The sequence below is a fragment of the Phyllobates terribilis genome, unplaced genomic scaffold (assembly GCF_046119375.1).
Source record: "Phyllobates terribilis strain yellow unplaced genomic scaffold, ASM4611937v1 Scaffold_11__3_contigs__length_659146591, whole genome shotgun sequence".
In the NCBI taxonomy this organism is placed as follows: Eukaryota; Metazoa; Chordata; class Amphibia; order Anura; family Dendrobatidae; genus Phyllobates; species Phyllobates terribilis.
This window is the reverse complement of record NW_027362771.1, coordinates 573,198,306-573,225,072: the sequence shown is the minus strand read 5'-3', so window position 1 is coordinate 573,225,072 and position 26,767 is coordinate 573,198,306. Positions and strand designations below refer to the sequence as shown.

At 41.7% G+C, this 26,767-nt stretch overlaps 16 non-coding genes across 16 annotated transcripts; all 16 read left to right on the top strand.

Moving 5' to 3' along the window:
* The first annotated feature begins 647 nt into the window (after positions 1-647).
* On the top strand, positions 648-720 carry TRNAM-CAU (transfer RNA methionine (anticodon CAU)). Its single transcript has one exon. It is a non-coding gene; the product is annotated as a tRNA-Met (tRNA).
* Positions 721-2,331: 1,611 nt separating this feature from the next.
* TRNAM-CAU (transfer RNA methionine (anticodon CAU)) lies at positions 2,332-2,404 on the top strand. Its single transcript has one exon. It is a non-coding gene; the product is annotated as a tRNA-Met (tRNA).
* Positions 2,405-4,019: 1,615 nt separating this feature from the next.
* Positions 4,020-4,092, top strand: TRNAM-CAU (transfer RNA methionine (anticodon CAU)). The gene has a single exon. It is a non-coding gene; the product is annotated as a tRNA-Met (tRNA).
* Positions 4,093-5,707: 1,615 nt separating this feature from the next.
* TRNAM-CAU (transfer RNA methionine (anticodon CAU)) lies at positions 5,708-5,780 on the top strand. The gene has a single exon. It is a non-coding gene; the product is annotated as a tRNA-Met (tRNA).
* Positions 5,781-7,391: 1,611 nt separating this feature from the next.
* On the top strand, positions 7,392-7,464 carry TRNAM-CAU (transfer RNA methionine (anticodon CAU)). Its single transcript has one exon. It is a non-coding gene; the product is annotated as a tRNA-Met (tRNA).
* A 1,611-nt stretch (positions 7,465-9,075) lies between these two features.
* TRNAM-CAU (transfer RNA methionine (anticodon CAU)) lies at positions 9,076-9,148 on the top strand. The gene has a single exon. It is a non-coding gene; the product is annotated as a tRNA-Met (tRNA).
* A 1,610-nt stretch (positions 9,149-10,758) lies between these two features.
* On the top strand, positions 10,759-10,831 carry TRNAM-CAU (transfer RNA methionine (anticodon CAU)). Its single transcript has one exon. It is a non-coding gene; the product is annotated as a tRNA-Met (tRNA).
* A 1,611-nt stretch (positions 10,832-12,442) lies between these two features.
* On the top strand, positions 12,443-12,515 carry TRNAM-CAU (transfer RNA methionine (anticodon CAU)). Its single transcript has one exon. It is a non-coding gene; the product is annotated as a tRNA-Met (tRNA).
* Positions 12,516-14,134: 1,619 nt separating this feature from the next.
* On the top strand, positions 14,135-14,207 carry TRNAM-CAU (transfer RNA methionine (anticodon CAU)). Its single transcript has one exon. It is a non-coding gene; the product is annotated as a tRNA-Met (tRNA).
* A 3,295-nt stretch (positions 14,208-17,502) lies between these two features.
* Positions 17,503-17,575, top strand: TRNAM-CAU (transfer RNA methionine (anticodon CAU)). The gene has a single exon. It is a non-coding gene; the product is annotated as a tRNA-Met (tRNA).
* A 487-nt stretch (positions 17,576-18,062) lies between these two features.
* On the top strand, positions 18,063-18,135 carry TRNAS-CGA (transfer RNA serine (anticodon CGA)). Its single transcript has one exon. It is a non-coding gene; the product is annotated as a tRNA-Ser (tRNA).
* A 1,051-nt stretch (positions 18,136-19,186) lies between these two features.
* Positions 19,187-19,259, top strand: TRNAM-CAU (transfer RNA methionine (anticodon CAU)). Its single transcript has one exon. It is a non-coding gene; the product is annotated as a tRNA-Met (tRNA).
* A 1,611-nt stretch (positions 19,260-20,870) lies between these two features.
* On the top strand, positions 20,871-20,943 carry TRNAM-CAU (transfer RNA methionine (anticodon CAU)). The gene has a single exon. It is a non-coding gene; the product is annotated as a tRNA-Met (tRNA).
* A 1,611-nt stretch (positions 20,944-22,554) lies between these two features.
* Positions 22,555-22,627, top strand: TRNAM-CAU (transfer RNA methionine (anticodon CAU)). The gene has a single exon. It is a non-coding gene; the product is annotated as a tRNA-Met (tRNA).
* A 1,611-nt stretch (positions 22,628-24,238) lies between these two features.
* Positions 24,239-24,311, top strand: TRNAM-CAU (transfer RNA methionine (anticodon CAU)). The gene has a single exon. It is a non-coding gene; the product is annotated as a tRNA-Met (tRNA).
* A 1,619-nt stretch (positions 24,312-25,930) lies between these two features.
* On the top strand, positions 25,931-26,003 carry TRNAM-CAU (transfer RNA methionine (anticodon CAU)). Its single transcript has one exon. It is a non-coding gene; the product is annotated as a tRNA-Met (tRNA).
* The last annotated feature ends 764 nt before the right edge of the window (positions 26,004-26,767 follow it).

Genomic DNA, 26,767 nt, shown 5'->3' with positions numbered 1-26,767 from the left:
TACAGTAAACAGCAAGACAGGTGTAAAAAAAAAAAAAAAAAAAAAGAGTGTTTTGCTTTGAATACAAAACATCAACATTACAAGAGCTGAAACACGCTACATGGTCAAGGTTTTTGGCACGTCAGTTGAATAATTTGAAGATCATGAGTTTTTTGCTCACACGTGGCATCCTCCTTTTCTCAAGAGATTTTGTCACTAACTCTGAACTTTCCAATTCAGTTCTAAACTGTTTCCGATTAGAAAGAACATGGGAGCCCTAATGACAGACAGGACACATGGCTTGTTGAGTCCCTTGACACTTTTGTGTAAAACTGTGTAGTTGAAAAAGGCTTAAGCTATGAAACAAAAGGAAATCTTTTGCAAAAGTCATAATGCATCGCCAATGTTAAGTATTTTTGTTGCAAAGTGAAAATCTACCAGAAACATTTTTGATTGAAAAACACGTGTCAGTCTTTGAATGGTGGCAGTAGCTAAGATAAAGATGCATTCCCATACCGGGAGTCGAACCCAGGCCACCTGGGTGAGAGCCAGGAATCCTAACCGCTAGACCATATGGGAAAAGATGCACTAATGTCTCAGTGACATTATGAAAAAAAAAAGTTTTCTGCTATGCACAATAAACTTCTGCAGATCTGCAGGTACAGCTTGCCTCGTTAGCGCAGTAGGTAGCGCGTCAGTCTCATAATCTGAAGGTCGTGAGTTCGAGCCTCACACGGGGCACTGTTCCCTCCTTTTCTCGAGAGATTTTGTCACCAACTTAGAACTTTTCCATTCAATTCTACAACTTTTTCCATTAGAAAGGAAATGGGAATCCAAATAACTTACCGGACCCATGAGTTGTTGAGTCCCTTGACACTTTAGTGTAAAAAGGGGTGGTTTAGAATGAGTTGAGCTACGAATCCAAATTGAATCTTGTGTGAAGGGTCAGAATGAAGTGCCAAAACGCGGGCGTTCAGCATTTTTGCCTGAAAAAAACAAATCCTACTTGAAATACGTTTGACTAAAAAACACGCGTCAGTTTTTGAATGTTGGCAGCGGTGCAGAAAAGGATGCGTTCCCATACCAGTAGTCGAACCCGGGCGAAAACCAGGAATCCTAACCACTAGACCATATGGGAGAAGATGTACTGCCAGCTCACTTACAATATGAAAAAAAAGAGGTGTACTGCTTTGCACAAGCAACTTCCGCAGATTATTACGTGCATTTTGCCTCGTTAGCGCAGCAGGTAGCGCGTCAGTCTCGTAATCTGAAGGTCATGAGTTCGATTCTCACATGGGGCACTGGTACCGTGTTTCCTTAACTGATTTTGCCACCATCTTGGCTAGAGAGTCACAGCTCTTTTCCATTCAGTAGCAAAACATCACCAATTGATGGAAGGGGAGCTCCAATGACAAACAGGGATAAAGGCTTGTTGAGTCCCTTAACACCCAGGAATTAAAAGTGAGAGATATGAATGGTTTGAGATATGACATCAAATAAGCTTTTGTGCAAATAAATATCCAAAAAACCTGGTGGTCTGCATTTTTGGCTGCAAAGAGCAGTTCCAACCTAAACTGATTCTGTCTGCAAGGCACGTGTTGGCTTTGGAATGTGGACACTAGTCCCCAAAAAAAAGTCTCTCCCATAGCAGGAATCGAACCAGTCAACCAGGAATACTAACTAAGTCTTTCTCCACATGGTGTAAGCAGTACAGTAAACAGCAAGACAGGTGTAAAAAAAAAAAAAAAAAGAGTGTTTTGCTTTGAATACAAAACATCAACATTACAAGAGCTGAAACACGCTACATGGTCAAGGTTTTTGGCACGTCAGTTGAATAATTTGAAGATCATGAGTTTTTTGCTCACACGTGGCATCCTCCTTTTCTCAAGAGATTTTGTCCCTAACTCTGAACTTTCCAATTCAGTTCTAAACTGTTTCCGATTAGAAAGAACATGGGAGCCCTAATGACAGACAGGACACATGGCTTGTTGAGTCCCTTGACACTTTTGTGTAAAACTGTGTAGTTGAAAAAGGCTTAAGCTATGAAACAAAAGGAAATCTTTTGCAAAAGTCATAATGCATCGCCAATGTTAAGTATTTTTGTTGCAAAGTGAAAATCTACCAGAAACATTTTTGATTGAAAAACACGTGTCAGTCTTTGAATGGTGGCAGTAGCTAAGATAAAGATGCATTCCCATACCGGGAGTCGAACCCAGGCCACCTGGGTGAGAGCCAGGAATCCTAACCGCTAGACCATATGGGAAAAGATGCACTAATGTCTCAGTGACATTATGAAAAAAAAAAGTTTTCTGCTATGCACAATAAACTTCTGCAGATCTGCAGGTACAGCTTGCCTCGTTAGCGCAGTAGGTAGCGCGTCAGTCTCATAATCTGAAGGTCGTGAGTTCGAGCCTCACACGGGGCACTGTTCCCTCCTTTTCTCGAGAGATTTTGTCACCAACTTAGAACTTTTCCATTCAATTCTACAACTTTTTCCATTAGAAAGGAAATGGGAATCCAAATAACTTACCGGACCCATGAGTTGTTGAGTCCCTTGACACTTTAGTGTAAAAAGGGGTGGTTTAGAATGAGTTGAGCTACGAATCCAAATTGAATCTTGTGTGAAGGGTCAGAATGAAGTGCCAAAACGCGGGCGTTCAGCATTTTTGCCTGAAAAAAACAAATCCTACTTGAAATACGTTTGACTAAAAAACACGCGTCAGTTTTTGAATGTTGGCAGCGGTGCAGAAAAGGATGCGTTCCCATACCAGTAGTCGAACCCGGGCGAAAACCAGGAATCCTAACCACTAGACCATATGGGAGAAGATGTACTGCCAGCTCACTTACAATATGAAAAAAAAGAGGTGTACTGCTTTGCACAAGCAACTTCCGCAGATTATTACGTGCATTTTGCCTCGTTAGCGCAGCAGGTAGCGCGTCAGTCTCGTAATCTGAAGGTCATGAGTTCGATTCTCACATGGGGCACTGGTACCGTGTTTCCTTAACTGATTTTGCCACCATCTTGGCTAGAGAGTCACAGCTCTTTTCCATTCAGTAGCAAAACATCACCAATTGATGGAAGGGGAGCTCCAATGACAAACAGGGATAAAGGCTTGTTGAGTCCCTTAACACCCAGGAATTAAAAGTGAGAGATATGAATGGTTTGAGATATGACATCAAATAAGCTTTTGTGCAAATAAATATCCAAAAAACCTGGTGGTCTGCATTTTTGGCTGCAAAGAGCAGTTCCAACCTAAACTGATTCTGTCTGCAAGGCACGTGTTGGCTTTGGAATGTGGACACTAGTCCCAAAAAAAAAGTCTCTCCCATAGCAGGAATCGAACCAGTCAACCAGGAATACTAACTAAGTCTTTCTCCACATGGTGTAAGCAGTACAGTAAACAGCAAGACAGGTGTAAAAAAAAAAAAAAAAAAAAAGAGCGTTTTGCTTTGAATACAAAACATCAACATTACAAGAGCTGAAACACGCTACATGGTCAAGGTTTTTGGCACGTCAGTTGAATAATTTGAAGATCATGAGTTTTTTGCTCACACGTGGCATCCTCCTTTTCTCAAGAGATTTTGTCACTAACTCTGAACTTTCCAATTCAGTTCTAAACTGTTTCCGATTAGAAAGAACATGGGAGCCCTAATGACAGACAGGACACATGGCTTGTTGAGTCCCTTGACACTTTTGTGTAAAACTGTGTAGTTGAAAAAGGCTTAAGCTATGAAACAAAAGGAAATCTTTTGCAAAAGTCATAATGCATCGCCAATGTTAAGTATTTTTGTTGCAAAGTGAAAATCTACCAGAAACATTTTTGATTGAAAAACACGTGTCAGTCTTTGAATGGTGGCAGTAGCTAAGATAAAGATGCATTCCCATACCGGGAGTCGAACCCAGGCCACCTGGGTGAGAGCCAGGAATCCTAACCGCTAGACCATATGGGAAAAGATGCACTAATGTCTCAGTGACATTATGAAAAAAAAAAGTTTTCTGCTATGCACAATAAACTTCTGCAGATCTGCAGGTACAGCTTGCCTCGTTAGCGCAGTAGGTAGCGCGTCAGTCTCATAATCTGAAGGTCGTGAGTTCGAGCCTCACACGGGGCACTGTTCCCTCCTTTTCTCGAGAGATTTTGTCACCAACTTAGAACTTTTCCATTCAATTCTACAACTTTTTCCATTAGAAAGGAAATGGGAATCCAAATAACTTACCGGACCCATGAGTTGTTGAGTCCCTTGACACTTTAGTGTAAAAAGGGGTGGTTTAGAATGAGTTGAGCTACGAATCCAAATTGAATCTTGTGTGAAGGGTCAGAATGAAGTGCCAAAACGCGGGCGTTCAGCATTTTTGCCTGAAAAAAACAAATCCTACTTGAAATACGTTTGACTAAAAAACACGCGTCAGTTTTTGAATGTTGGCAGCGGTGCAGAAAAGGATGCGTTCCCATACCAGTAGTCGAACCCGGGCGAAAACCAGGAATCCTAACCACTAGACCATATGGGAGAAGATGTACTGCCAGCTCACTTACAATATGAAAAAAAAGAGGTGTACTGCTTTGCACAAGCAACTTCCGCAGATTATTACGTGCATTTTGCCTCGTTAGCGCAGCAGGTAGCGCGTCAGTCTCGTAATCTGAAGGTCATGAGTTCGATTCTCACATGGGGCACTGGTACCGTGTTTCCTTAACTGATTTTGCCACCATCTTGGCTAGAGAGTCACAGCTCTTTTCCATTCAGTAGCAAAACATCACCAATTGATGGAAGGGGAGCTCCAATGACAAACAGGGATAAAGGCTTGTTGAGTCCCTTAACACCCAGGAATTAAAAGTGAGAGATATGAATGGTTTGAGATATGACATCAAATAAGCTTTTGTGCAAATAAATATCCAAAAAACCTGGTGGTCTGCATTTTTGGCTGCAAAGAGCAGTTCCAACCTAAACTGATTCTGTCTGCAAGGCACGTGTTGGCTTTGGAATGTGGACACTAGTCCCCAAAAAAAAGTCTCTCCCATAGCAGGAATCGAACCAGTCAACCAGGAATACTAACTAAGTCTTTCTCCACATGGTGTAAGCAGTACAGTAAACAGCAAGACAGGTGTAAAAAAAAAAAAAAAAAAAAAGAGTGTTTTGCTTTGAATACAAAACATCAACATTACAAGAGCTGAAACACGCTACATGGTCAAGGTTTTTGGCACGTCAGTTGAATAATTTGAAGATCATGAGTTTTTTGCTCACACGTGGCATCCTCCTTTTCTCAAGAGATTTTGTCACTAACTCTGAACTTTCCAATTCAGTTCTAAACTGTTTCCGATTAGAAAGAACATGGGAGCCCTAATGACAGACAGGACACATGGCTTGTTGAGTCCCTTGACACTTTTGTGTAAAACTGTGTAGTTGAAAAAGGCTTAAGCTATGAAACAAAAGGAAATCTTTTGCAAAAGTCATAATGCATCGCCAATGTTAAGTATTTTTGTTGCAAAGTGAAAATCTACCAGAAACATTTTTGATTGAAAAACACGTGTCAGTCTTTGAATGGTGGCAGTAGCTAAGATAAAGATGCATTCCCATACCGGGAGTCGAACCCAGGCCACCTGGGTGAGAGCCAGGAATCCTAACCGCTAGACCATATGGGAAAAGATGCACTAATGTCTCAGTGACATTATGAAAAAAAAAAGTTTTCTGCTATGCACAATAAACTTCTGCAGATCTGCAGGTACAGCTTGCCTCGTTAGCGCAGTAGGTAGCGCGTCAGTCTCATAATCTGAAGGTCGTGAGTTCGAGCCTCACACGGGGCACTGTTCCCTCCTTTTCTCGAGAGATTTTGTCACCAACTTAGAACTTTTCCATTCAATTCTACAACTTTTTCCATTAGAAAGGAAATGGGAATCCAAATAACTTACCGGACCCATGAGTTGTTGAGTCCCTTGACACTTTAGTGTAAAAAGGGGTGGTTTAGAATGAGTTGAGCTACGAATCCAAATTGAATCTTGTGTGAAGGGTCAGAATGAAGTGCCAAAACGCGGGCGTTCAGCATTTTTGCCTGAAAAAAACAAATCCTACTTGAAATACGTTTGACTAAAAAACACGCGTCAGTTTTTGAATGTTGGCAGCGGTGCAGAAAAGGATGCGTTCCCATACCAGTAGTCGAACCCGGGCGAAAACCAGGAATCCTAACCACTAGACCATATGGGAGAAGATGTACTGCCAGCTCACTTACAATATGAAAAAAAAGAGGTGTACTGCTTTGCACAAGCAACTTCCGCAGATTATTACGTGCATTTTGCCTCGTTAGCGCAGCAGGTAGCGCGTCAGTCTCGTAATCTGAAGGTCATGAGTTCGATTCTCACATGGGGCACTGGTACCGTGTTTCCTTAACTGATTTTGCCACCATCTTGGCTAGAGGGTCACAGCTCTTTTCCATTTAGTAGCAAAACATCACCAATTGATGGAAGGGGAGCTCCAATGACAAACAGGGATAAAGGCTTGTTGAGTCCCTTAACACCCAGGAATTAAAAGTGAGAGATATGAATGGTTTGAGATATGACATCAAATAAGCTTTTGTGCAAATAAATATCCAAAAAACCTGGTGGTCTGCATTTTTGGCTGCAAAGAGCAGTTCCAACCTAAACTGATTCTGTCTGCAAGGCACGTGTTGGCTTTGGAATGTGGACACTAGTCCCCAAAAAAAAGTCTCTCCCATAGCAGGAATCGAACCAGTCAACCAGGAATACTAACTAAGTCTTTCTCCACATGGTGTAAGCAGTACAGTAAACAGCAAGACAGGTGTAAAAAAAAAAAAAAAAAGAGTGTTTTGCTTTGAATACAAAACATCAACATTACAAGAGCTGAAACACGCTACATGGTCAAGGTTTTTGGCACGTCAGTTGAATAATTTGAAGATCATGAGTTTTTTGCTCACACGTGGCATCCTCCTTTTCTCAAGAGATTTTGTCACTAACTCTGAACTTTCCAATTCAGTTCTAAACTGTTTCCGATTAGAAAGAACATGGGAGCCCTAATGACAGACAGGACACATGGCTTGTTGAGTCCCTTGACACTTTTGTGTAAAACTGTGTAGTTGAAAAAGGCTTAAGCTATGAAACAAAAGGAAATCTTTTGCAAAAGTCATAATGCATCGCCAATGTTAAGTATTTTTGTTGCAAAGTGAAAATCTACCAGAAACATTTTTGATTGAAAAACACGTGTCAGTCTTTGAATGGTGGCAGTAGCTAAGATAAAGATGCATTCCCATACCGGGAGTCGAACCCAGGCCACCTGGGTGAGAGCCAGGAATCCTAACCGCTAGACCATATGGGAAAAGATGCACTAATGTCTCAGTGACATTATGAAAAAAAAAAGTTTTCTGCTATGCACAATAAACTTCTGCAGATCTGCAGGTACAGCTTGCCTCGTTAGCGCAGTAGGTAGCGCGTCAGTCTCATAATCTGAAGGTCGTGAGTTCGAGCCTCACACGGGGCACTGTTCCCTCCTTTTCTCGAGAGATTTTGTCACCAACTTAGAACTTTTCCATTCAATTCTACAACTTTTTCCATTAGAAAGGAAATGGGAATCCAAATAACTTACCGGACCCATGAGTTGTTGAGTCCCTTGACACTTTAGTGTAAAAAGGGGTGGTTGAGAATGAGTTGAGCTACGAATCCAAATTGAATCTTGTGTGAAGGGTCAGAATGAAGTGCCAAAACGCGGGCGTTCAGCATTTTTGCCTGAAAAAAACAAATCCTACTTGAAATACGTTTGACTAAAAAACACGCGTCAGTTTTTGAATGTTGGCAGCGGTGCAGAAAAGGATGCGTTCCCATACCAGTAGTCGAACCCGGGCGAAAACCAGGAATCCTAACCACTAGACCATATGGGAGAAGATGTACTGCCAGCTCACTTACAATATGAAAAAAAAGAGGTGTACTGCTTTGCAGAAGCAACTTCCGCAGATTATTACGTGCATTTTGCCTCGTTAGCGCAGCAGGTAGCGTGTCAGTCTCGTAATCTGAAGGTCATGAGTTCGATTCTCACATGGGGCACTGGTACCGTGTTTCCTTAACTGATTTTGCCACCATCTTGGCTAGAGAGTCACAGCTCTTTTCCATTTAGTAGCAAAACATCACCAATTGATGGAAGGGGAGCTCCAATGACAAACAGGGATAAAGGCTTGTTGAGTCCCTTAACACCCAGGAATTAAAAGTGAGAGATATGAATGGTTTGAGATATGACATCAAATAAGCTTTTGTGCAAATAAATATCCAAAAAACCTGGTGGTCTGCATTTTTGGCTGCAAAGAGCAGTTCCAACCTAAACTGATTCTGTCTGCAAGGCACGTGTTGGCTTTGGAATGTGGACACTAGTCCCCAAAAAAAAGTCTCTCCCATAGCAGGAATCGAACCAGTCAACCAGGAATACTAACTAAGTCTTTCTCCACATGGTGTAAGCAGTACAGTAAACAGCAAGACAGGTGTAAAAAAAAAAAAAAAAAGAGTGTTTTGCTTTGAATACAAAACATCAACATTACAAGAGCTGAAACACGCTACATGGTCAAGGTTTTTGGCACGTCAGTTGAATAATTTGAAGATCATGAGTTTTTTGCTCACACGTGGCATCCTCCTTTTCTCAAGAGATTTTGTCACTAACTCTGAACTTTCCAATTCAGTTCTAAACTGTTTCCGATTAGAAAGAACATGGGAGCCCTAATGACAGACAGGACACATGGCTTGTTGAGTCCCTTGACACTTTTGTGTAAAACTGTGTAGTTGAAAAAGGCTTAAGCTATGAAACAAAAGGAAATCTTTTGCAAAAGTCATAATGCATCGCCAATGTTAAGTATTTTTGTTGCAAAGTGAAAATCTACCAGAAACATTTTTGATTGAAAAACACGTGTCAGTCTTTGAATGGTGGCAGTAGCTAAGATAAAGATGCATTCCCATACCGGGAGTCGAACCCAGGCCACCTGGGTGAGAGCCAGGAATCCTAACCGCTAGACCATATGGGAAAAGATGCACTAATGTCTCAGTGACATTATGAAAAAAAAAAGTTTTCTGCTATGCACAATAAACTTCTGCAGATCTGCAGGTACAGCTTGCCTCGTTAGCGCAGTAGGTAGCGCGTCAGTCTCATAATCTGAAGGTCGTGAGTTCGAGCCTCACACGGGGCACTGTTCCCTCCTTTTCTCGAGAGATTTTGTCACCAACTTAGAACTTTTCCATTCAATTCTACAACTTTTTCCATTAGAAAGGAAATGGGAATCCAAATAACTTACCGGACCCATGAGTTGTTGAGTCCCTTGACACTTTAGTGTAAAAAGGGGTGGTTTAGAATGAGTTGAGCTACGAATCCAAATTGAATCTTGTGTGAAGGGTCAGAATGAAGTGCCAAAACGCGGGCGTTCAGCATTTTTGCCTGAAAAAAACAAATCCTACTTGAAATACGTTTGACTAAAAAACACGCGTCAGTTTTTGAATGTTGGCAGCGGTGCAGAAAAGGATGCGTTCCCATACCAGTAGTCGAACCCGGGCGAAAACCAGGAATCCTAACCACTAGACCATATGGGAGAAGATGTACTGCCAGCTCACTTACAATATGAAAAAAAAGAGGTGTACTGCTTTGCACAAGCAACTTCCGCAGATTATTACGTGCATTTTGCCTCGTTAGCGCAGCAGGTAGCGCGTCAGTCTCGTAATCTGAAGGTCATGAGTTCGATTCTCACATAGGGCACTGGTACCGTGTTTCCTTAACTGATTTTGCCACCATCTTGGCTAGAGAGTCACAGCTCTTTTCCATTCAGTAGCAAAACATCACCAATTGATGGAAGGGGAGCTCCAATGACAAACAGGGATAAAGGCTTGTTGAGTCCCTTAACACCCAGGAATTAAAAGTGAGAGATATGAATGGTTTGAGATATGACATCAAATAAGCTTTTGTGCAAATAAATATCCAAAAAACCTGGTGGTCTGCATTTTTGGCTGCAAAGAGCAGTTCCAACCTAAACTGATTCTGTCTGCAAGGCACGTGTTGGCTTTGGAATGTGGACACTAGTCCCCAAAAAAAAGTCTCTCCCATAGCAGGAATCGAACCAGTCAACCAGGAATACTAACTAAGTCTTTCTCCACATGGTGTAAGCAGTACAGTAAACAGCAAGACAGGTGTAAAAAAAAAAAAAAAAGAGTGTTTTGCTTTGAATACAAAACATCAACATTACAAGAGCTGAAACACGCTACATGGTCAAGGTTTTTGGCACGTCAGTTGAATAATTTGAAGATCATGAGTTTTTTGCTCACACGTGGCATCCTCCTTTTCTCAAGAGATTTTGTCACTAACTCTGAACTTTCCAATTCAGTTCTAAACTGTTTCCGATTAGAAAGAACATGGGAGCCCTAATGACAGACAGGACACATGGCTTGTTGAGTCCCTTGACACTTTTGTGTAAAACTGTGTAGTTGAAAAAGGCTTAAGCTATGAAACAAAAGGAAATCTTTTGCAAAAGTCATAATGCATCGCCAATGTTAAGTATTTTTGTTGCAAAGTGAAAATCTACCAGAAACATTTTTGATTGAAAAACACGTGTCAGTCTTTGAATGGTGGCAGTAGCTAAGATAAAGATGCATTCCCATACCGGGAGTCGAACCCAGGCCACCTGGGTGAGAGCCAGGAATCCTAACCGCTAGACCATATGGGAAAAGATGCACTAATGTCTCAGTGACATTATGAAAAAAAAAAGTTTTCTGCTATGCACAATAAACTTCTGCAGATCTGCAGGTACAGCTTGCCTCGTTAGCGCAGTAGGTAGCGCGTCAGTCTCATAATCTGAAGGTCGTGAGTTCGAGCCTCACACGGGGCACTGTTCCCTCCTTTTCTCGAGAGATTTTGTCACCAACTTAGAACTTTTCCATTCAATTCTACAACTTTTTCCATTAGAAAGGAAATGGGAATCCAAATAACTTACCGGACCCATGAGTTGTTGAGTCCCTTGACACTTTAGTGTAAAAAGGGGTGGTTTAGAATGAGTTGAGCTACGAATCCAAATTGAATCTTGTGTGAAGGGTCAGAATGAAGTGCCAAAACGCGGGCGTTCAGCATTTTTGCCTGAAAAAAACAAATCCTACTTGAAATACGTTTGACTAAAAAACACGCGTCAGTTTTTGAATGTTGGCAGCGGTGCAGAAAAGGATGCGTTCCCATACCAGTAGTCGAACCCGGGCGAAAACCAGGAATCCTAACCACTAGACCATATGGGAGAAGATGTACTGCCAGCTCACTTACAATATGAAAAAAAAGAGGTGTACTGCTTTGCACAAGCAACTTCCGCAGATTATTACGTGCATTTTGCCTCGTTAGCGCAGCAGGTAGCGCGTCAGTCTCGTAATCTGAAGGTCATGAGTTCGATTCTCACATGGGGCACTGGTACCGTGTTTCCTTAACTGATTTTGCCACCATCTTGGCTAGAGAGTCACAGCTCTTTTCCATTCAGTAGCAAAACATCACCAATTGATGGAAGGGGAGCTCCAATGACAAACAGGGATAAAGGCTTGTTGAGTCCCTTAACACCCAGGAATTAAAAGTGAGAGATATGAATGGTTTGAGATATGACATCAAATAAGCTTTTGTGCAAATAAATATCCAAAAAACCTGGTGGTCTGCATTTTTGGCTGCAAAGAGCAGTTCCAACCTAAACTGATTCTGTCTGCAAGGCACGTGTTGGCTTTGGAATGTGGACACTAGTCCCCAAAAAAAAGTCTCTCCCATAGCAGGAATCGAACCAGTCAACCAGGAATACTAACTAAGTCTTTCTCCACATGGTGTAAGCAGTACAGTAAACAGCAAGACAGGTGTAAAAAAAAAAAAAAAAAGAGTGTTTTGCTTTGAATACAAAACATCAACATTACAAGAGCTGAAACACGCTACATGGTCAAGGTTTTTGGCACGTCAGTTGAATAATTTGAAGATCATGAGTTTTTTGCTCACACGTGGCATCCTCCTTTTCTCAAGAGATTTTGTCACTAACTCTGAACTTTCCAATTCAGTTCTAAACTGTTTCCGATTAGAAAGAACATGGGAGCCCTAATGACAGACAGGACACATGGCTTGTTGAGTCCCTTGACACTTTTGTGTAAAACTGTGTAGTTGAAAAAGGCTTAAGCTATGAAACAAAAGGAAATCTTTTGCAAAAGTCATAATGCATCGCCAATGTTAAGTATTTTTGTTGCAAAGTGAAAATCTACCAGAAACATTTTTGATTGAAAAACACGTGTCAGTCTTTGAATGGTGGCAGTAGCTAAGATAAAGATGCATTCCCATACCGGGAGTCGAACCCAGGCCACCTGGGTGAGAGCCAGGAATCCTAACCGCTAGACCATATGGGAAAAGATGCACTAATGTCTCAGTGACATTATGAAAAAAAAAAGTTTTCTGCTATGCACAATAAACTTCTGCAGATCTGCAGGTACAGCTTGCCTCGTTAGCGCAGTAGGTAGCGCGTCAGTCTCATAATCTGAAGGTCGTGAGTTCGAGCCTCACACGGGGCACTGTTCCCTCCTTTTCTCGAGAGATTTTGTCACCAACTTAGAACTTTTCCATTCAATTCTACAACTTTTTCCATTAGAAAGGAAATGGGAATCCAAATAACTTACCGGACCCATGAGTTGTTGAGTCCCTTGACACTTTAGTGTAAAAAGGGGTGGTTTAGAATGAGTTGAGCTACGAATCCAAATTGAATCTTGTGTGAAGGGTCAGAATGAAGTGCCAAAACGCGGGCGTTCAGCATTTTTGCCTGAAAAAAACAAATCCTACTTGAAATACGTTTGACTAAAAAACACGCGTCAGTTTTTGAATGTTGGCAGCGGTGCAGAAAAGGATGCGTTCCCATACCAGTAGTCGAACCCGGGCGAAAACCAGGAATCCTAACCACTAGACCATATGGGAGAAGATGTACTGCCAGCTCACTTACAATATGAAAAAAAAGAGGTGTACTGCTTTGCACAAGCAACTTCCGCAGATTATTACGTGCATTTTGCCTCGTTAGCGCAGCAGGTAGCGCGTCAGTCTCGTAATCTGAAGGTCATGAGTTCGATTCTCACATGGGGCACTGGTACCGTGTTTCCTTAACTGATTTTGCCACCATCTTGGCTAGAGAGTCACAGCTCTTTTCCATTCAGTAGCAAAACATCACCAATTGATGGAAGGGGAGCTCCAATGACAAACAGGGATAAAGGCTTGTTGAGTCCCTTAACACCCAGGAATTAAAAGTGAGAGATATGAATGGTTTGAGATATGACATCAAATAAGCTTTTGTGCAAATAAATATCCAAAAAACCTGGTGGTCTGCATTTTTGGCTGCAAAGAGCAGTTCCAACCTAAACTGATTCTGTCTGCAAGGCACGTGTTGGCTTTGGAATGTGGACACTAGTCCCCAAAAAAAAGTCTCTCCCATAGCAGGAATCGAACCAGTCAACCAGGAATACTAACTAAGTCTTTCTCCACATGGTGTAAGCAGTACAGTAAACAGCAAGACAGGTGTAAAAAAAAAAAAAAAAAAAAAAAAAGAGTGTTTTGCTTTGAATACAAAACATCAACATTACAAGAGCTGAAACACGCTACATGGTCAAGGTTTTTGGCACGTCAGTTGAATAATTTGAAGATCATGAGTTTTTTGCTCACACGTGGCATCCTCCTTTTCTCAAGAGATTTTGTCACTAACTCTGAACTTTCCAATTCAGTTCTAAACTGTTTCCGATTAGAAAGAACATGGGAGCCCTAATGACAGACAGGACACATGGCTTGTTGAGTCCCTTGACACTTTTGTGTAAAACTGTGTAGTTGAAAAAGGCTTAAGCTATGAAACAAAAGGAAATCTTTTGCAAAAGTCATAATGCATCGCCAATGTTAAGTATTTTTGTTGCAAAGTGAAAATCTACCAGAAACATTTTTGATTGAAAAACACGTGTCAGTCTTTGAATGGTGGCAGTAGCTAAGATAAAGATGCATTCCCATACCGGGAGTCGAACCCAGGCCACCTGGGTGAGAGCCAGGAATCCTAACCGCTAGACCATATGGGAAAAGATGCACTAATGTCTCAGTGACATTATGAAAAAAAAAAGTTTTCTGCTATGCACAATAAACTTCTGCAGATCTGTAGGTACAGCTTGCCTCGTTAGCGCAGTAGGTAGCGCGTCAGTCTCATAATCTGAAGGTCGTGAGTTCGAGCCTCACACGGGGCACTGTTCCCTCCTTTTCTCGAGAGATTTTGTCACCAACTTAGAACTTTTCCATTCAATTCTACAACTTTTTCCATTAGAAAGGAAATGGGAATCCAAATAACTTACCGGACCCATGAGTTGTTGAGTCCCTTGACACTTTAGTGTAAAAAGGGGTGGTTGAGAATGAGTTGAGCTACGAATCCAAATTGAATCTTGTGTGAAGGGTCAGAATGAAGTGCCAAAACGCGGGCGTTCAGCATTTTTGCCTGAAAAAAACAAATCCTACTTGAAATACGTTTGACTAAAAAACACGCGTCAGTTTTTGAATGTTGGCAGCGGTGCAGAAAAGGATGCGTTCCCATACCAGTAGTCGAACCCGGGCGAAAACCAGGAATCCTAACCACTAGACCATATGGGAGAAGATGTACTGCCAGCTCACTTACAATATGAAAAAAAAGAGGTGTACTGCTTTGCACAAGCAACTTCCGCAGATTATTACGTGCATTTTGCCTCGTTAGCGCAGCAGGTAGCGTGTCAGTCTCGTAATCTGAAGGTCATGAGTTCGATTCTCACATGGGGCACTGGTACCGTGTTTCCTTAACTGATTTTGCCACCATCTTGGCTAGAGAGTCACAGCTCTTTTCCATTTAGTAGCAAAACATCACCAATTGATGGAAGGGGAGCTCCAATGACAAACAGGGATAAAGGCTTGTTGAGTCCCTTAACACCCAGGAATTAAAAGTGAGAGATATGAATGGTTTGAGATATGACATCAAATAAGCTTTTGTGCAAATAAATATCCAAAAAACCTGGTGGTCTGCATTTTTGGCTGCAAAGAGCAGTTCCAACCTAAACTGATTCTGTCTGCAAGGCACGTGTTGGCTTTGGAATGTGGACACTAGTCCCCAAAAAAAAGTCTCTCCCATAGCAGGAATCGAACCAGTCAACCAGGAATACTAACTAAGTCTTTCTCCACATGGTGTAAGCAGTACAGTAAACAGCAAGACAGGTGTAAAAAAAAAAAAAAAAAGAGTGTTTTGCTTTGAATACAAAACATCAACATTACAAGAGCTGAAACACGCTACATGGTCAAGGTTTTTGGCACGTCAGTTGAATAATTTGAAGATCATGAGTTTTTTGCTCACACGTGGCATCCTCCTTTTCTCAAGAGATTTTGTCACTAACTCTGAACTTTCCAATTCAGTTCTAAACTGTTTCCGATTAGAAAGAACATGGGAGCCCTAATGACAGACAGGACACATGGCTTGTTGAGTCCCTTGACACTTTTGTGTAAAACTGTGTAGTTGAAAAAGGCTTAAGCTATGAAACAAAAGGAAATCTTTTGCAAAAGTCATAATGCATCGCCAATGTTAAGTATTTTTGTTGCAAAGTGAAAATCTACCAGAAACATTTTTGATTGAAAAACACGTGTCAGTCTTTGAATGGTGGCAGTAGCTAAGATAAAGATGCATTCCCATACCGGGAGTCGAACCCAGGCCACCTGGGTGAGAGCCAGGAATCCTAACCGCTAGACCATATGGGAAAAGATGCACTAATGTCTCAGTGACATTATGAAAAAAAAAAGTTTTCTGCTATGCACAATAAACTTCTGCAGATCTGCAGGTACAGCTTACCTCGTTAGCGCAGTAGGTAGCGCGTCAGTCTCATAATCTGAAGGTCGTGAGTTCGAGCCTCACACGGGGCACTGTTCCCTCCTTTTCTCGAGAGATTTTGTCACCAACTTAGAACTTTTCCATTCAATTCTACAACTTTTTCCATTAGAAAGGAAATGGGAATCCAAATAACTTACCGGACCCATGAGTTGTTGAGTCCCTTGACACTTTAGTGTAAAAAGGGGTGGTTGAGAATGAGTTGAGCTACGAATCCAAATTGAATCTTGTGTGAAGGGTCAGAATGAAGTGCCAAAACGCGGGCGTTCAGCATTTTTGCCTGAAAAAAACAAATCCTACTTGAAATACGTTTGACTAAAAAACACGCGTCAGTTTTTGAATGTTGGCAGCGGTGCAGAAAAGGATGCGTTCCCATACCAGTAGTCGAACCCGGGCGAAAACCAGGAATCCTAACCACTAGACCATATGGGAGAAGATGTACTGCCAGCTCACTTACAATATGAAAAAAAAGAGGTGTACTGCTTTGCACAAGCAACTTCCGCAGATTATTACGTGCATTTTGCCTCGTTAGCGCAGCAGGTAGCGTGTCAGTCTCGTAATCTGAAGGTCATGAGTTCGATTCTCACATGGGGCACTGGTACCGTGTTTCCTTAACTGATTTTGCCACCATCTTGGCTAGAGAGTCACAGCTCTTTTCCATTTAGTAGCAAAACATCACCAATTGATGGAAGGGGAGCTCCAATGACAAACAGGGATAAAGGCTTGTTGAGTCCCTTAACACCCAGGAATTAAAAGTGAGAGATATGAATGGTTTGAGATATGACATCAAATAAGCTTTTGTGCAAATAAATATCCAAAAAACCTGGTGGTCTGCATTTTTGGCTGCAAAGAGCAGTTCCAACCTAAACTGATTCTGTCTGCAAGGCACGTGTTGGCTTTGGAATGTGGACACTAGTCCCCAAAAAAAAGTCTCTCCCATAGCAGGAATCGAACCAGTCAACCAGGAATACTAACTAAGTCTTTCTCCACATGGTGTAAGCAGTACAGTAAACAGCAAGACAGGTGTAAAAAAAAAAAAAAAAAGAGTGTTTTGCTTTGAATACAAAACATCAACATTACAAGAGCTGAAACACGCTACATGGTCAAGGTTTTTGGCACGTCAGTTGAATAATTTGAAGATCATGAGTTTTTTGCTCACACGTGGCATCCTCCTTTTCTCAAGAGATTTTGTCACTAACTCTGAACTTTCCAATTCAGTTCTAAACTGTTTCCGATTAGAAAGAACATGGGAGCCCTAATGACAGACAGGACACATGGCTTGTTGAGTCCCTTGACACTTTTGTGTAAAACTGTGTAGTTGAAAAAGGCTTAAGCTATGAAACAAAAGGAAATCTTTTGCAAAAGTCATAATGCATCGCCAATGTTAAGTATTTTTGTTGCAAAGTGAAAATCTACCAGAAACATTTTTGATTGAAAAACACGTGTCAGTCTTTGAATGGTGGCAGTAGCTAAGATAAAGATGCATTCCCATACCGGGAGTCGAACCCAGGCCACCTGGGTGAGAGCCAGGAATCCTAACCGCTAGACCATATGGGAAAAGATGCACTAATGTCTCAGTGACATTATGAAAAAAAAAAGTTTTCTGCTATGCACAATAAACTTCTGCAGATCTGCAGGTACAGCTTGCCTCGTTAGCGCAGTAGGTAGCGCGTCAGTCTCATAATCTGAAGGTCGTGAGTTCGAGCCTCACACGGGGCACTGTTCCCTCCTTTTCTCGAGAGATTTTGTCACCAACTTAGAACTTTTCCATTCAATTCTACAACTTTTTCCATTAGAAAGGAAATGGGAATCCAAATAACTTACCGGACCCATGAGTTGTTGAGTCCCTTGACACTTTAGTGTAAAAAGGGGTGGTTGAGAATGAGTTGAGCTACGAATCCAAATTGAATCTTGTGTGAAGGGTCAGAATGAAGTGCCAAAACGCGGGCGTTCAGCATTTTTGCCTGAAAAAAACAAATCCTACTTGAAATACGTTTGACTAAAAAACACGCGTCAGTTTTTGAATGTTGGCAGCGGTGCAGAAAAGGATGCGTTCCCATACCAGTAGTCGAACCCGGGCGAAAACCAGGAATCCTAACCACTAGACCATATGGGAGAAGATGTACTGCCAGCTCACTTACAATATGAAAAAAAAGAGGTGTACTGCTTTGCACAAGCAACTTCCGCAGATTATTACGTGCATTTTGCCTCGTTAGCGCAGCAGGTAGCGTGTCAGTCTCGAAATCTGAAGGTCATGAGTTCGATTCTCACATGGGGCACTGGTACCGTGTTTCCTTAACTGATTTTGCCACCATCTTGGCTAGAGAGTCACAGCTCTTTTCCATTTAGTAGCAAAACATCACCAATTGATGGAAGGGGAGCTCCAATGACAAACAGGGATAAAGGCTTGTTGAGTCCCTTAACACCCAGGAATTAAAAGTGAGAGATATGAATGGTTTGAGATATGACATCAAATAAGCTTTTGTGCAAATAAATATCCAAAAAACCTGGTGGTCTGCATTTTTGGCTGCAAAGAGCAGTTCCAACCTAAACTGATTCTGTCTGCAAGGCACGTGTTGGCTTTGGAATGTGGACACTAGTCCCCAAAAAAAAGTCTCTCCCATAGCAGGAATCGAACCAGTCAACCAGGAATACTAACTAAGTCTTTCTCCACATGGTGTAAGCAGTACAGTAAACAGCAAGACAGGTGTAAAAAAAAAAAAAAAAAGAGTGTTTTGCTTTGAATACAAAACATCAACATTACAAGAGCTGAAACACGCTACATGGTCAAGGTTTTTGGCACGTCAGTTGAATAATTTGAAGATCATGAGTTTTTTGCTCACACGTGGCATCCTCCTTTTCTCAAGAGATTTTGTCACTAACTCTGAACTTTTCAATTCAGTTCTAAACTGTTTCCGATTAGAAAGAACATGGGAGCCCTAATGACAGACAGGACACATGGCTTGTTGAGTCCCTTGACACTTTTGTGTAAAACTGTGTAGTTGAAAAAGGCTTAAGCTATGAAACAAAAGGAAATCTTTTGCAAAAGTCATAATGCATCGCCAATGTTAAGTATTTTTGTTGCAAAGTGAAAATCTACCAGAAACATTTTTGATTGAAAAACACGTGTCAGTCTTTGAATGGTGGCAGTAGCTAAGAAAAAGATGCATTCCCATACCGCGAGTCGAACCCAGGCCACCTGGGTGAGAGCCAGGAATCCTAACCGCTAGACCATATGGGAAAAGATGCACTAATGTCTCAGTGACATTATGAAAAAAAAAAGTTTTCTGCTATGCACAATAAACTTCTGCAGATCTGCAGGTACAGCTTGCCTCGTTAGCGCAGTAGGTAGCGCGTCAGTCTCATAATCTGAAGGTCGTGAGTTCGAGCCTCACACGGGGCACTGTTCCCTCCTTTTCTCGAGAGATTTTGTCACCAACTTAGAACTTTTCCATTCAATTCTACAACTTTTTCCATTAGAAAGGAAATGGGAATCCAAATAACTTACCGGACCCATGAGTTGTTGAGTCCCTTGACACTTTAGTGTAAAAAGGGGTGGTTTAGAATGAGTTGAGCTACGAATCCAAATTGAATCTTGTGTGAAGGGTCAGAATGAAGTGCCAAAACGCGGGCGTTCAGCATTTTTGCCTGAAAAAAACAAATCCTACTTGAAATACGTTTGACTAAAAAACACGCGTCAGTTTTTGAATGTTGGCAGCGGTGCAGAAAAGGATGCGTTCCCATACCAGTAGTCGAACCCGGGCGAAAACCAGGAATCCTAACCACTAGACCATATGGGAGAAGATGTACTGCCAGCTCACTTACAATATGAAAAAAAAGAGGTGTACTGCTTTGCACAAGCAACTTCCGCAGATTATTACGTGCATTTTGCCTCGTTAGCGCAGCAGGTAGCGCGTCAGTCTCGTAATCTGAAGGTCATGAGTTCGATTCTCACATGGGGCACTGGTACCGTGTTTCCTTAACTGATTTTGCCACCATCTTGGCTAGAGAGTCACAGCTCTTTTCCATTCAGTAGCAAAACATCACCAATTGATGGAAGGGGAGCTCCAATGACAAACAGGGATAAAGGCTTGTTGAGTCCCTTAACACCCAGGAATTAAAAGTGAGAGATATGAATGGTTTGAGATATGACATCAAATAAGCTTTTGTGCAAATAAATATCCAAAAAACCTGGTGGTCTGCATTTTTGGCTGCAAAGAGCAGTTCCAACCTAAACTGATTCTGTCTGCAAGGCACGTGTTGGCTTTGGAATGTGGACACTAGTCCCCAAAAAAAAGTCTCTCCCATAGCAGGAATCGAACCAGTCAACCAGGAATACTAACTAAGTCTTTCTCCACATGGTGTAAGCAGTACAGTAAACAGCAAGACAGGTGTAAAAAAAAAAAAAAAAAGAGTGTTTTGCTTTGAATACAAAACATCAACATTACAAGAGCTGAAACACGCTACATGGTCAAGGTTTTTGGCACGTCAGTTGAATAATTTGAAGATCATGAGTTTTTTGCTCACACGTGGCATCCTCCTTTTCTCAAGAGATTTTGTCACTAACTCTGAACTTTCCAATTCAGTTCTAAACTGTTTCCGATTAGAAAGAACATGGGAGCCCTAATGACAGACAGGACACATGGCTTGTTGAGTCCCTTGACACTTTTGTGTAAAACTGTGTAGTTGAAAAAGGCTTAAGCTATGAAACAAAAGGAAATCTTTTGCAAAAGTCATAATGCATCGCCAATGTTAAGTATTTTTGTTGCAAAGTGAAAATCTACCAGAAACATTTTTGATTGAAAAACACGTGTCAGTCTTTGAATGGTGGCAGTAGCTAAGATAAAGATGCATTCCCATACCGGGAGTCGAACCCAGGCCACCTGGGTGAGAGCCAGGAATCCTAACCGCTAGACCATATGGGAAAAGATGCACTAATGTCTCAGTGACATTATGAAAAAAAAAAGTTTTCTGCTATGCACAATAAACTTCTGCAGATCTGCAGGTACAGCTTGCCTCGTTAGCGCAGTAGGTAGCGCGTCAGTCTCATAATCTGAAGGTCGTGAGTTCGAGCCTCACACGGGGCACTGTTCCCTCCTTTTCTCGAGAGATTTTGTCACCAACTTAGAACTTTTCCATTCAATTCTACAACTTTTTCCATTAGAAAGGAAATGGGAATCCAAATAACTTACCGGACCCATGAGTTGTTGAGTCCCTTGACACTTTAGTGTAAAAAGGGGTGGTTTAGAATGAGTTGAGCTACGAATCCAAATTGAATCTTGTGTGAAGGGTCAGAATGAAGTGCCAAAACGCGGGCGTTCAGCATTTTTGCCTGAAAAAAACAAATCCTACTTGAAATACGTTTGACTAAAAAACACGCGTCAGTTTTTGAATGTTGGCAGCGGTGCAGAAAAGGATGCGTTCCCATACCAGTAGTCGAACCCGGGCGAAAACCAGGAATCCTAACCACTAGACCATATGGGAGAAGATGTACTGCCAGCTCACTTACAATATGAAAAAAAAGAGGTGTACTGCTTTGCACAAGCAACTTCCGCAGATTATTACGTGCATTTTGCCTCGTTAGCGCAGCAGGTAGCGCGTCAGTCTCGTAATCTGAAGGTCATGAGTTCGATTCTCACATGGGGCACTGGTACCGTGTTTCCTTAACTGATTTTGCCACCATCTTGGCTAGAGAGTCACAGCTCTTTTCCATTCAGTAGCAAAACATCACCAATTGATGGAAGGGGAGCTCCAATGACAAACAGGGATAAAGGCTTGTTGAGTCCCTTAACACCCAGGAATTAAAAGTGAGAGATATGAATGGTTTGAGATATGACATCAAATAAGCTTTTGTGCAAATAAATATCCAAAAAACCTGGTGGTCTGCATTTTTGGCTGCAAAGAGCAGTTCCAACCTAAACTGATTCTGTCTGCAAGGCACGTGTTGGCTTTGGAATGTGGACACTAGTCCCCAAAAAAAAGTCTCTCCCATAGCAGGAATCGAACCAGTCAACCAGGAATACTAACTAAGTCTTTCTCCACATGGTGTAAGCAGTACAGTAAACAGCAAGACAGGTGTAAAAAAAAAAAAAAAAAGAGTGTTTTGCTTTGAATACAAAACATCAACATTACAAGAGCTGAAACACGCTACATGGTCAAGGTTTTTGGCACGTCAGTTGAATAATTTGAAGATCATGAGTTTTTTGCTCACACGTGGCATCCTCCTTTTCTCAAGAGATTTTGTCACTAACTCTGAACTTTCCAATTCAGTTCTAAACTGTTTCCGATTAGAAAGAACATGGGAGCCCTAATGACAGACAGGACACATGGCTTGTTGAGTCCCTTGACACTTTTGTGTAAAACTGTGTAGTTGAAAAAGGCTTAAGCTATGAAACAAAAGGAAATCTTTTGCAAAAGTCATAATGCATCGCCAATGTTAAGTATTTTTGTTGCAAAGTGAAAATCTACCAGAAACATTTTTGATTGAAAAACACGTGTCAGTCTTTGAATGGTGGCAGTAGCTAAGATAAAGATGCATTCCCATACCGGGAGTCGAACCCAGGCCACCTGGGTGAGAGCCAGGAATCCTAACCGCTAGACCATATGGGAAAAGATGCACTAATGTCTCAGTGACATTATGAAAAAAAAAAGTTTTCTGCTATGCACAATAAACTTCTGCAGATCTGCAGGTACAGCTTGCCTCGTTAGCGCAGTAGGTAGCGCGTCAGTCTCATAATCTGAAGGTCGTGAGTTCGAGCCTCACACGGGGCACTGTTCCCTCCTTTTCTCGAGAGATTTTGTCACCAACTTAGAACTTTTCCATTCAATTCTACAACTTTTTCCATTAGAAAGGAAATGGGAATCCAAATAACTTACCGGACCCATGAGTTGTTGAGTCCCTTGACACTTTAGTGTAAAAAGGGGTGGTTTAGAATGAGTTGAGCTACGAATCCAAATTGAATCTTGTGTGAAGGGTCAGAATGAAGTGCCAAAACGCGGGCGTTCAGCATTTTTGCCTGAAAAAAACAAATCCTACTTGAAATACGTTTGACTAAAAAACACGCGTCAGTTTTTGAATGTTGGCAGCGGTGCAGAAAAGGATGCGTTCCCATACCAGTAGTCGAACCCGGGCGAAAACCAGGAATCCTAACCACTAGACCATATGGGAGAAGATGTACTGCCAGCTCACTTACAATATGAAAAAAAAGAGGTGTACTGCTTTGCACAAGCAACTTCCGCAGATTATTACGTGCATTTTGCCTCGTTAGCGCAGCAGGTAGCGCGTCAGTCTCGTAATCTGAAGGTCATGAGTTCGATTCTCACATGGGGCACTGGTACCGTGTTTCCTTAACTGATTTTGCCACCATCTTGGCTAGAGAGTCACAGCTCTTTTCCATTCAGTAGCAAAACATCACCAATTGATGGAAGGGGAGCTCCAATGACAAACAGGGATAAAGGCTTGTTGAGTCCCTTAACACCCAGGAATTAAAAGTGAGAGATATGAATGGTTTGAGATATGACATCAAATAAGCTTTTGTGCAAATAAATATCCAAAAAACCTGGTGGTCTGCATTTTTGGCTGCAAAGAGCAGTTCCAACCTAAACTGATTCTGTCTGCAAGGCACGTGTTGGCTTTGGAATGTGGACACTAGTCCCCAAAAAAAAGTCTCTCCCATAGCAGGAATCGAACCAGTCAACCAGGAATACTAACTAAGTCTTTCTCCACATGGTGTAAGCAGTACAGTAAACAGCAAGACAGGTGTAAAAAAAAAAAAAAAAAGAGTGTTTTGCTTTGAATACAAAACATCAACATTACAAGAGCTGAAACACGCTACATGGTCAAGGTTTTTGGCACGTCAGTTGAATAATTTGAAGATCATGAGTTTTTTGCTCACACGTGGCATCCTCCTTTTCTCAAGAGATTTTGTCACTAACTCTGAACTTTCCAATTCAGTTCTAAACTGTTTCCGATTAGAAAGAACATGGGAGCCCTAATGACAGACAGGACACATGGCTTGTTGAGTCCCTTGACACTTTTGTGTAAAACTGTGTAGTTGAAAAAGGCTTAAGCTATGAAACAAAAGGAAATCTTTTGCAAAAGTCATAATGCATCGCCAATGTTAAGTATTTTTGTTGCAAAGTGAAAATCTACCAGAAACATTTTTGATTGAAAAACACGTGTCAGTCTTTGAATGGTGGCAGTAGCTAAGATAAAGATGCATTCCCATACCGGGAGTCGAACCCAGGCCACCTGGGTGAGAGCCAGGAATCCTAACCGCTAGACCATATGGGAAAAGATGCACTAATGTCTCAGTGACATTATGAAAAAAAAAAGTTTTCTGCTATGCACAATAAACTTCTGCAGATCTGCAGGTACAGCTTGCCTCGTTAGCGCAGTAGGTAGCGCGTCAGTCTCATAATCTGAAGGTCGTGAGTTCGAGCCTCACACGGGGCACTGTTCCCTCCTTTTCTCGAGAGATTTTGTCACCAACTTAGAACTTTTCCATTCAATTCTACAACTTTTTCCATTAGAAAGGAAATGGGAATCCAAATAACTTACCGGACCCATGAGTTGTTGAGTCCCTTGACACTTTAGTGTAAAAAGGGGTGGTTTAGAATGAGTTGAGCTACGAATCCAAATTGAATCTTGTGTGAAGGGTCAGAATGAAGTGCCAAAACGCGGGCGTTCAGCATTTTTGCCTGAAAAAAACAAATCCTACTTGAAATACGTTTGACTAAAAAACACGCGTCAGTTTTTGAATGTTGGCAGCGGTGCAGAAAAGGATGCGTTCCCATACCAGTAGTCGAACCCGGGCGAAAACCAGGAATCCTAACCACTAGACCATATGGGAGAAGATGTACTGCCAGCTCACTTACAATATGAAAAAAAAGAGGTGTACTGCTTTGCACAAGCAACTTCCGCAGATTATTACGTGCATTTTGCCTCGTTAGCGCAGCAGGTAGCGCGTCAGTCTCGTAATCTGAAGGTCATGAGTTCGATTCTCACATGGGGCACTGGTACCGTGTTTCCTTAACTGATTTTGCCACCATCTTGGCTAGAGAGTCACAGCTCTTTTCCATTCAGTAGCAAAACATCACCAATTGATGGAAGGGGAGCTCCAATGACAAACAGGGATAAAGGCTTGTTGAGTCCCTTAACACCCAGGAATTAAAAGTGAGAGATATGAATGGTTTGAGATATGACATCAAATAAGCTTTTGTGCAAATAAATATCCAAAAAACCTGGTGGTCTGCATTTTTGGCTGCAAAGAGCAGTTCCAACCTAAACTGATTCTGTCTGCAAGGCACGTGTTGGCTTTGGAATGTGGACACTAGTCCCCAAAAAAAAGTCTCTCCCATAGCAGGAATCGAACCAGTCAACCAGGAATACTAACTAAGTCTTTCTCCACATGGTGTAAGCAGTACAGTAAACAGCAAGACAGGTGTAAAAAAAAAAAAAAAAAAAAAAAAAGAGTGTTTTGCTTTGAATACAAAACATCAACATTACAAGAGCTGAAACACGCTACATGGTCAAGGTTTTTGGCACGTCAGTTGAATAATTTGAAGATCATGAGTTTTTTGCTCACACGTGGCATCCTCCTTTTCTCAAGAGATTTTGTCACTAACTCTGAACTTTCCAATTCAGTTCTAAACTGTTTCCGATTAGAAAGAACATGGGAGCCCTAATGACAGACAGGACACATGGCTTGTTGAGTCCCTTGACACTTTTGTGTAAAACTGTGTAGTTGAAAAAGGCTTAAGCTATGAAACAAAAGGAAATCTTTTGCAAAAGTCATAATGCATCGCCAATGTTAAGTATTTTTGTTGCAAAGTGAAAATCTACCAGAAACATTTTTGATTGAAAAACACGTGTCAGTCTTTGAATGGTGGCAGTAGCTAAGATAAAGATGCATTCCCATACCGGGAGTCGAACCCAGGCCACCTGGGTGAGAGCCAGGAATCCTAACCGCTAGACCATATGGGAAAAGATGCACTAATGTCTCAGTGACATTATGAAAAAAAAAAGTTTTCTGCTATGCACAATAAACTTCTGCAGATCTGTAGGTACAGCTTGCCTCGTTAGCGCAGTAGGTAGCGCGTCAGTCTCATAATCTGAAGGTCGTGAGTTCGAGCCTCACACGGGGCACTGTTCCCTCCTTTTCTCGAGAGATTTTGTCACCAACTTAGAACTTTTCCATTCAATTCTACAACTTTTTCCATTAGAAAGGAAATGGGAATCCAAATAACTTACCGGACCCATGAGTTGTTGAGTCCCTTGACACTTTAGTGTAAAAAGGGGTGGTTGAGAATGAGTTGAGCTACGAATCCAAATTGAATCTTGTGTGAAGGGTCAGAATGAAGTGCCAAAACGCGGGCGTTCAGCATTTTTGCCTGAAAAAAACAAATCCTACTTGAAATACGTTTGACTAAAAAACACGCGTCAGTTTTTGAATGTTGGCAGCGGTGCAGAAAAGGATGCGTTCCCATACCAGTAGTCGAACCCGGGCGAAAACCAGGAATCCTAACCACTAGACCATATGGGAGAAGATGTACTGCCAGCTCACTTACAATATGAAAAAAAAGAGGTGTACTGCTTTGCACAAGCAACTTCCGCAGATTATTACGTGCATTTTGCCTCGTTAGCGCAGCAGGTAGCGTGTCAGTCTCGTAATCTGAAGGTCATGAGTTCGATTCTCACATGGGGCACTGGTACCGTGTTTCCTTAACTGATTTTGCCACCATCTTGGCTAGAGAGTCACAGCTCTTTTCCATTTAGTAGCAAAACATCACCAATTGATGGAAGGGGAGCTCCAATGACAAAAAGGGATAAAGGCTTGTTGAGTCCCTTAACACCCAGGAATTAAAAGTGAGAGATATGAATGGTTTGAGATATGACATCAAATAAGCTTT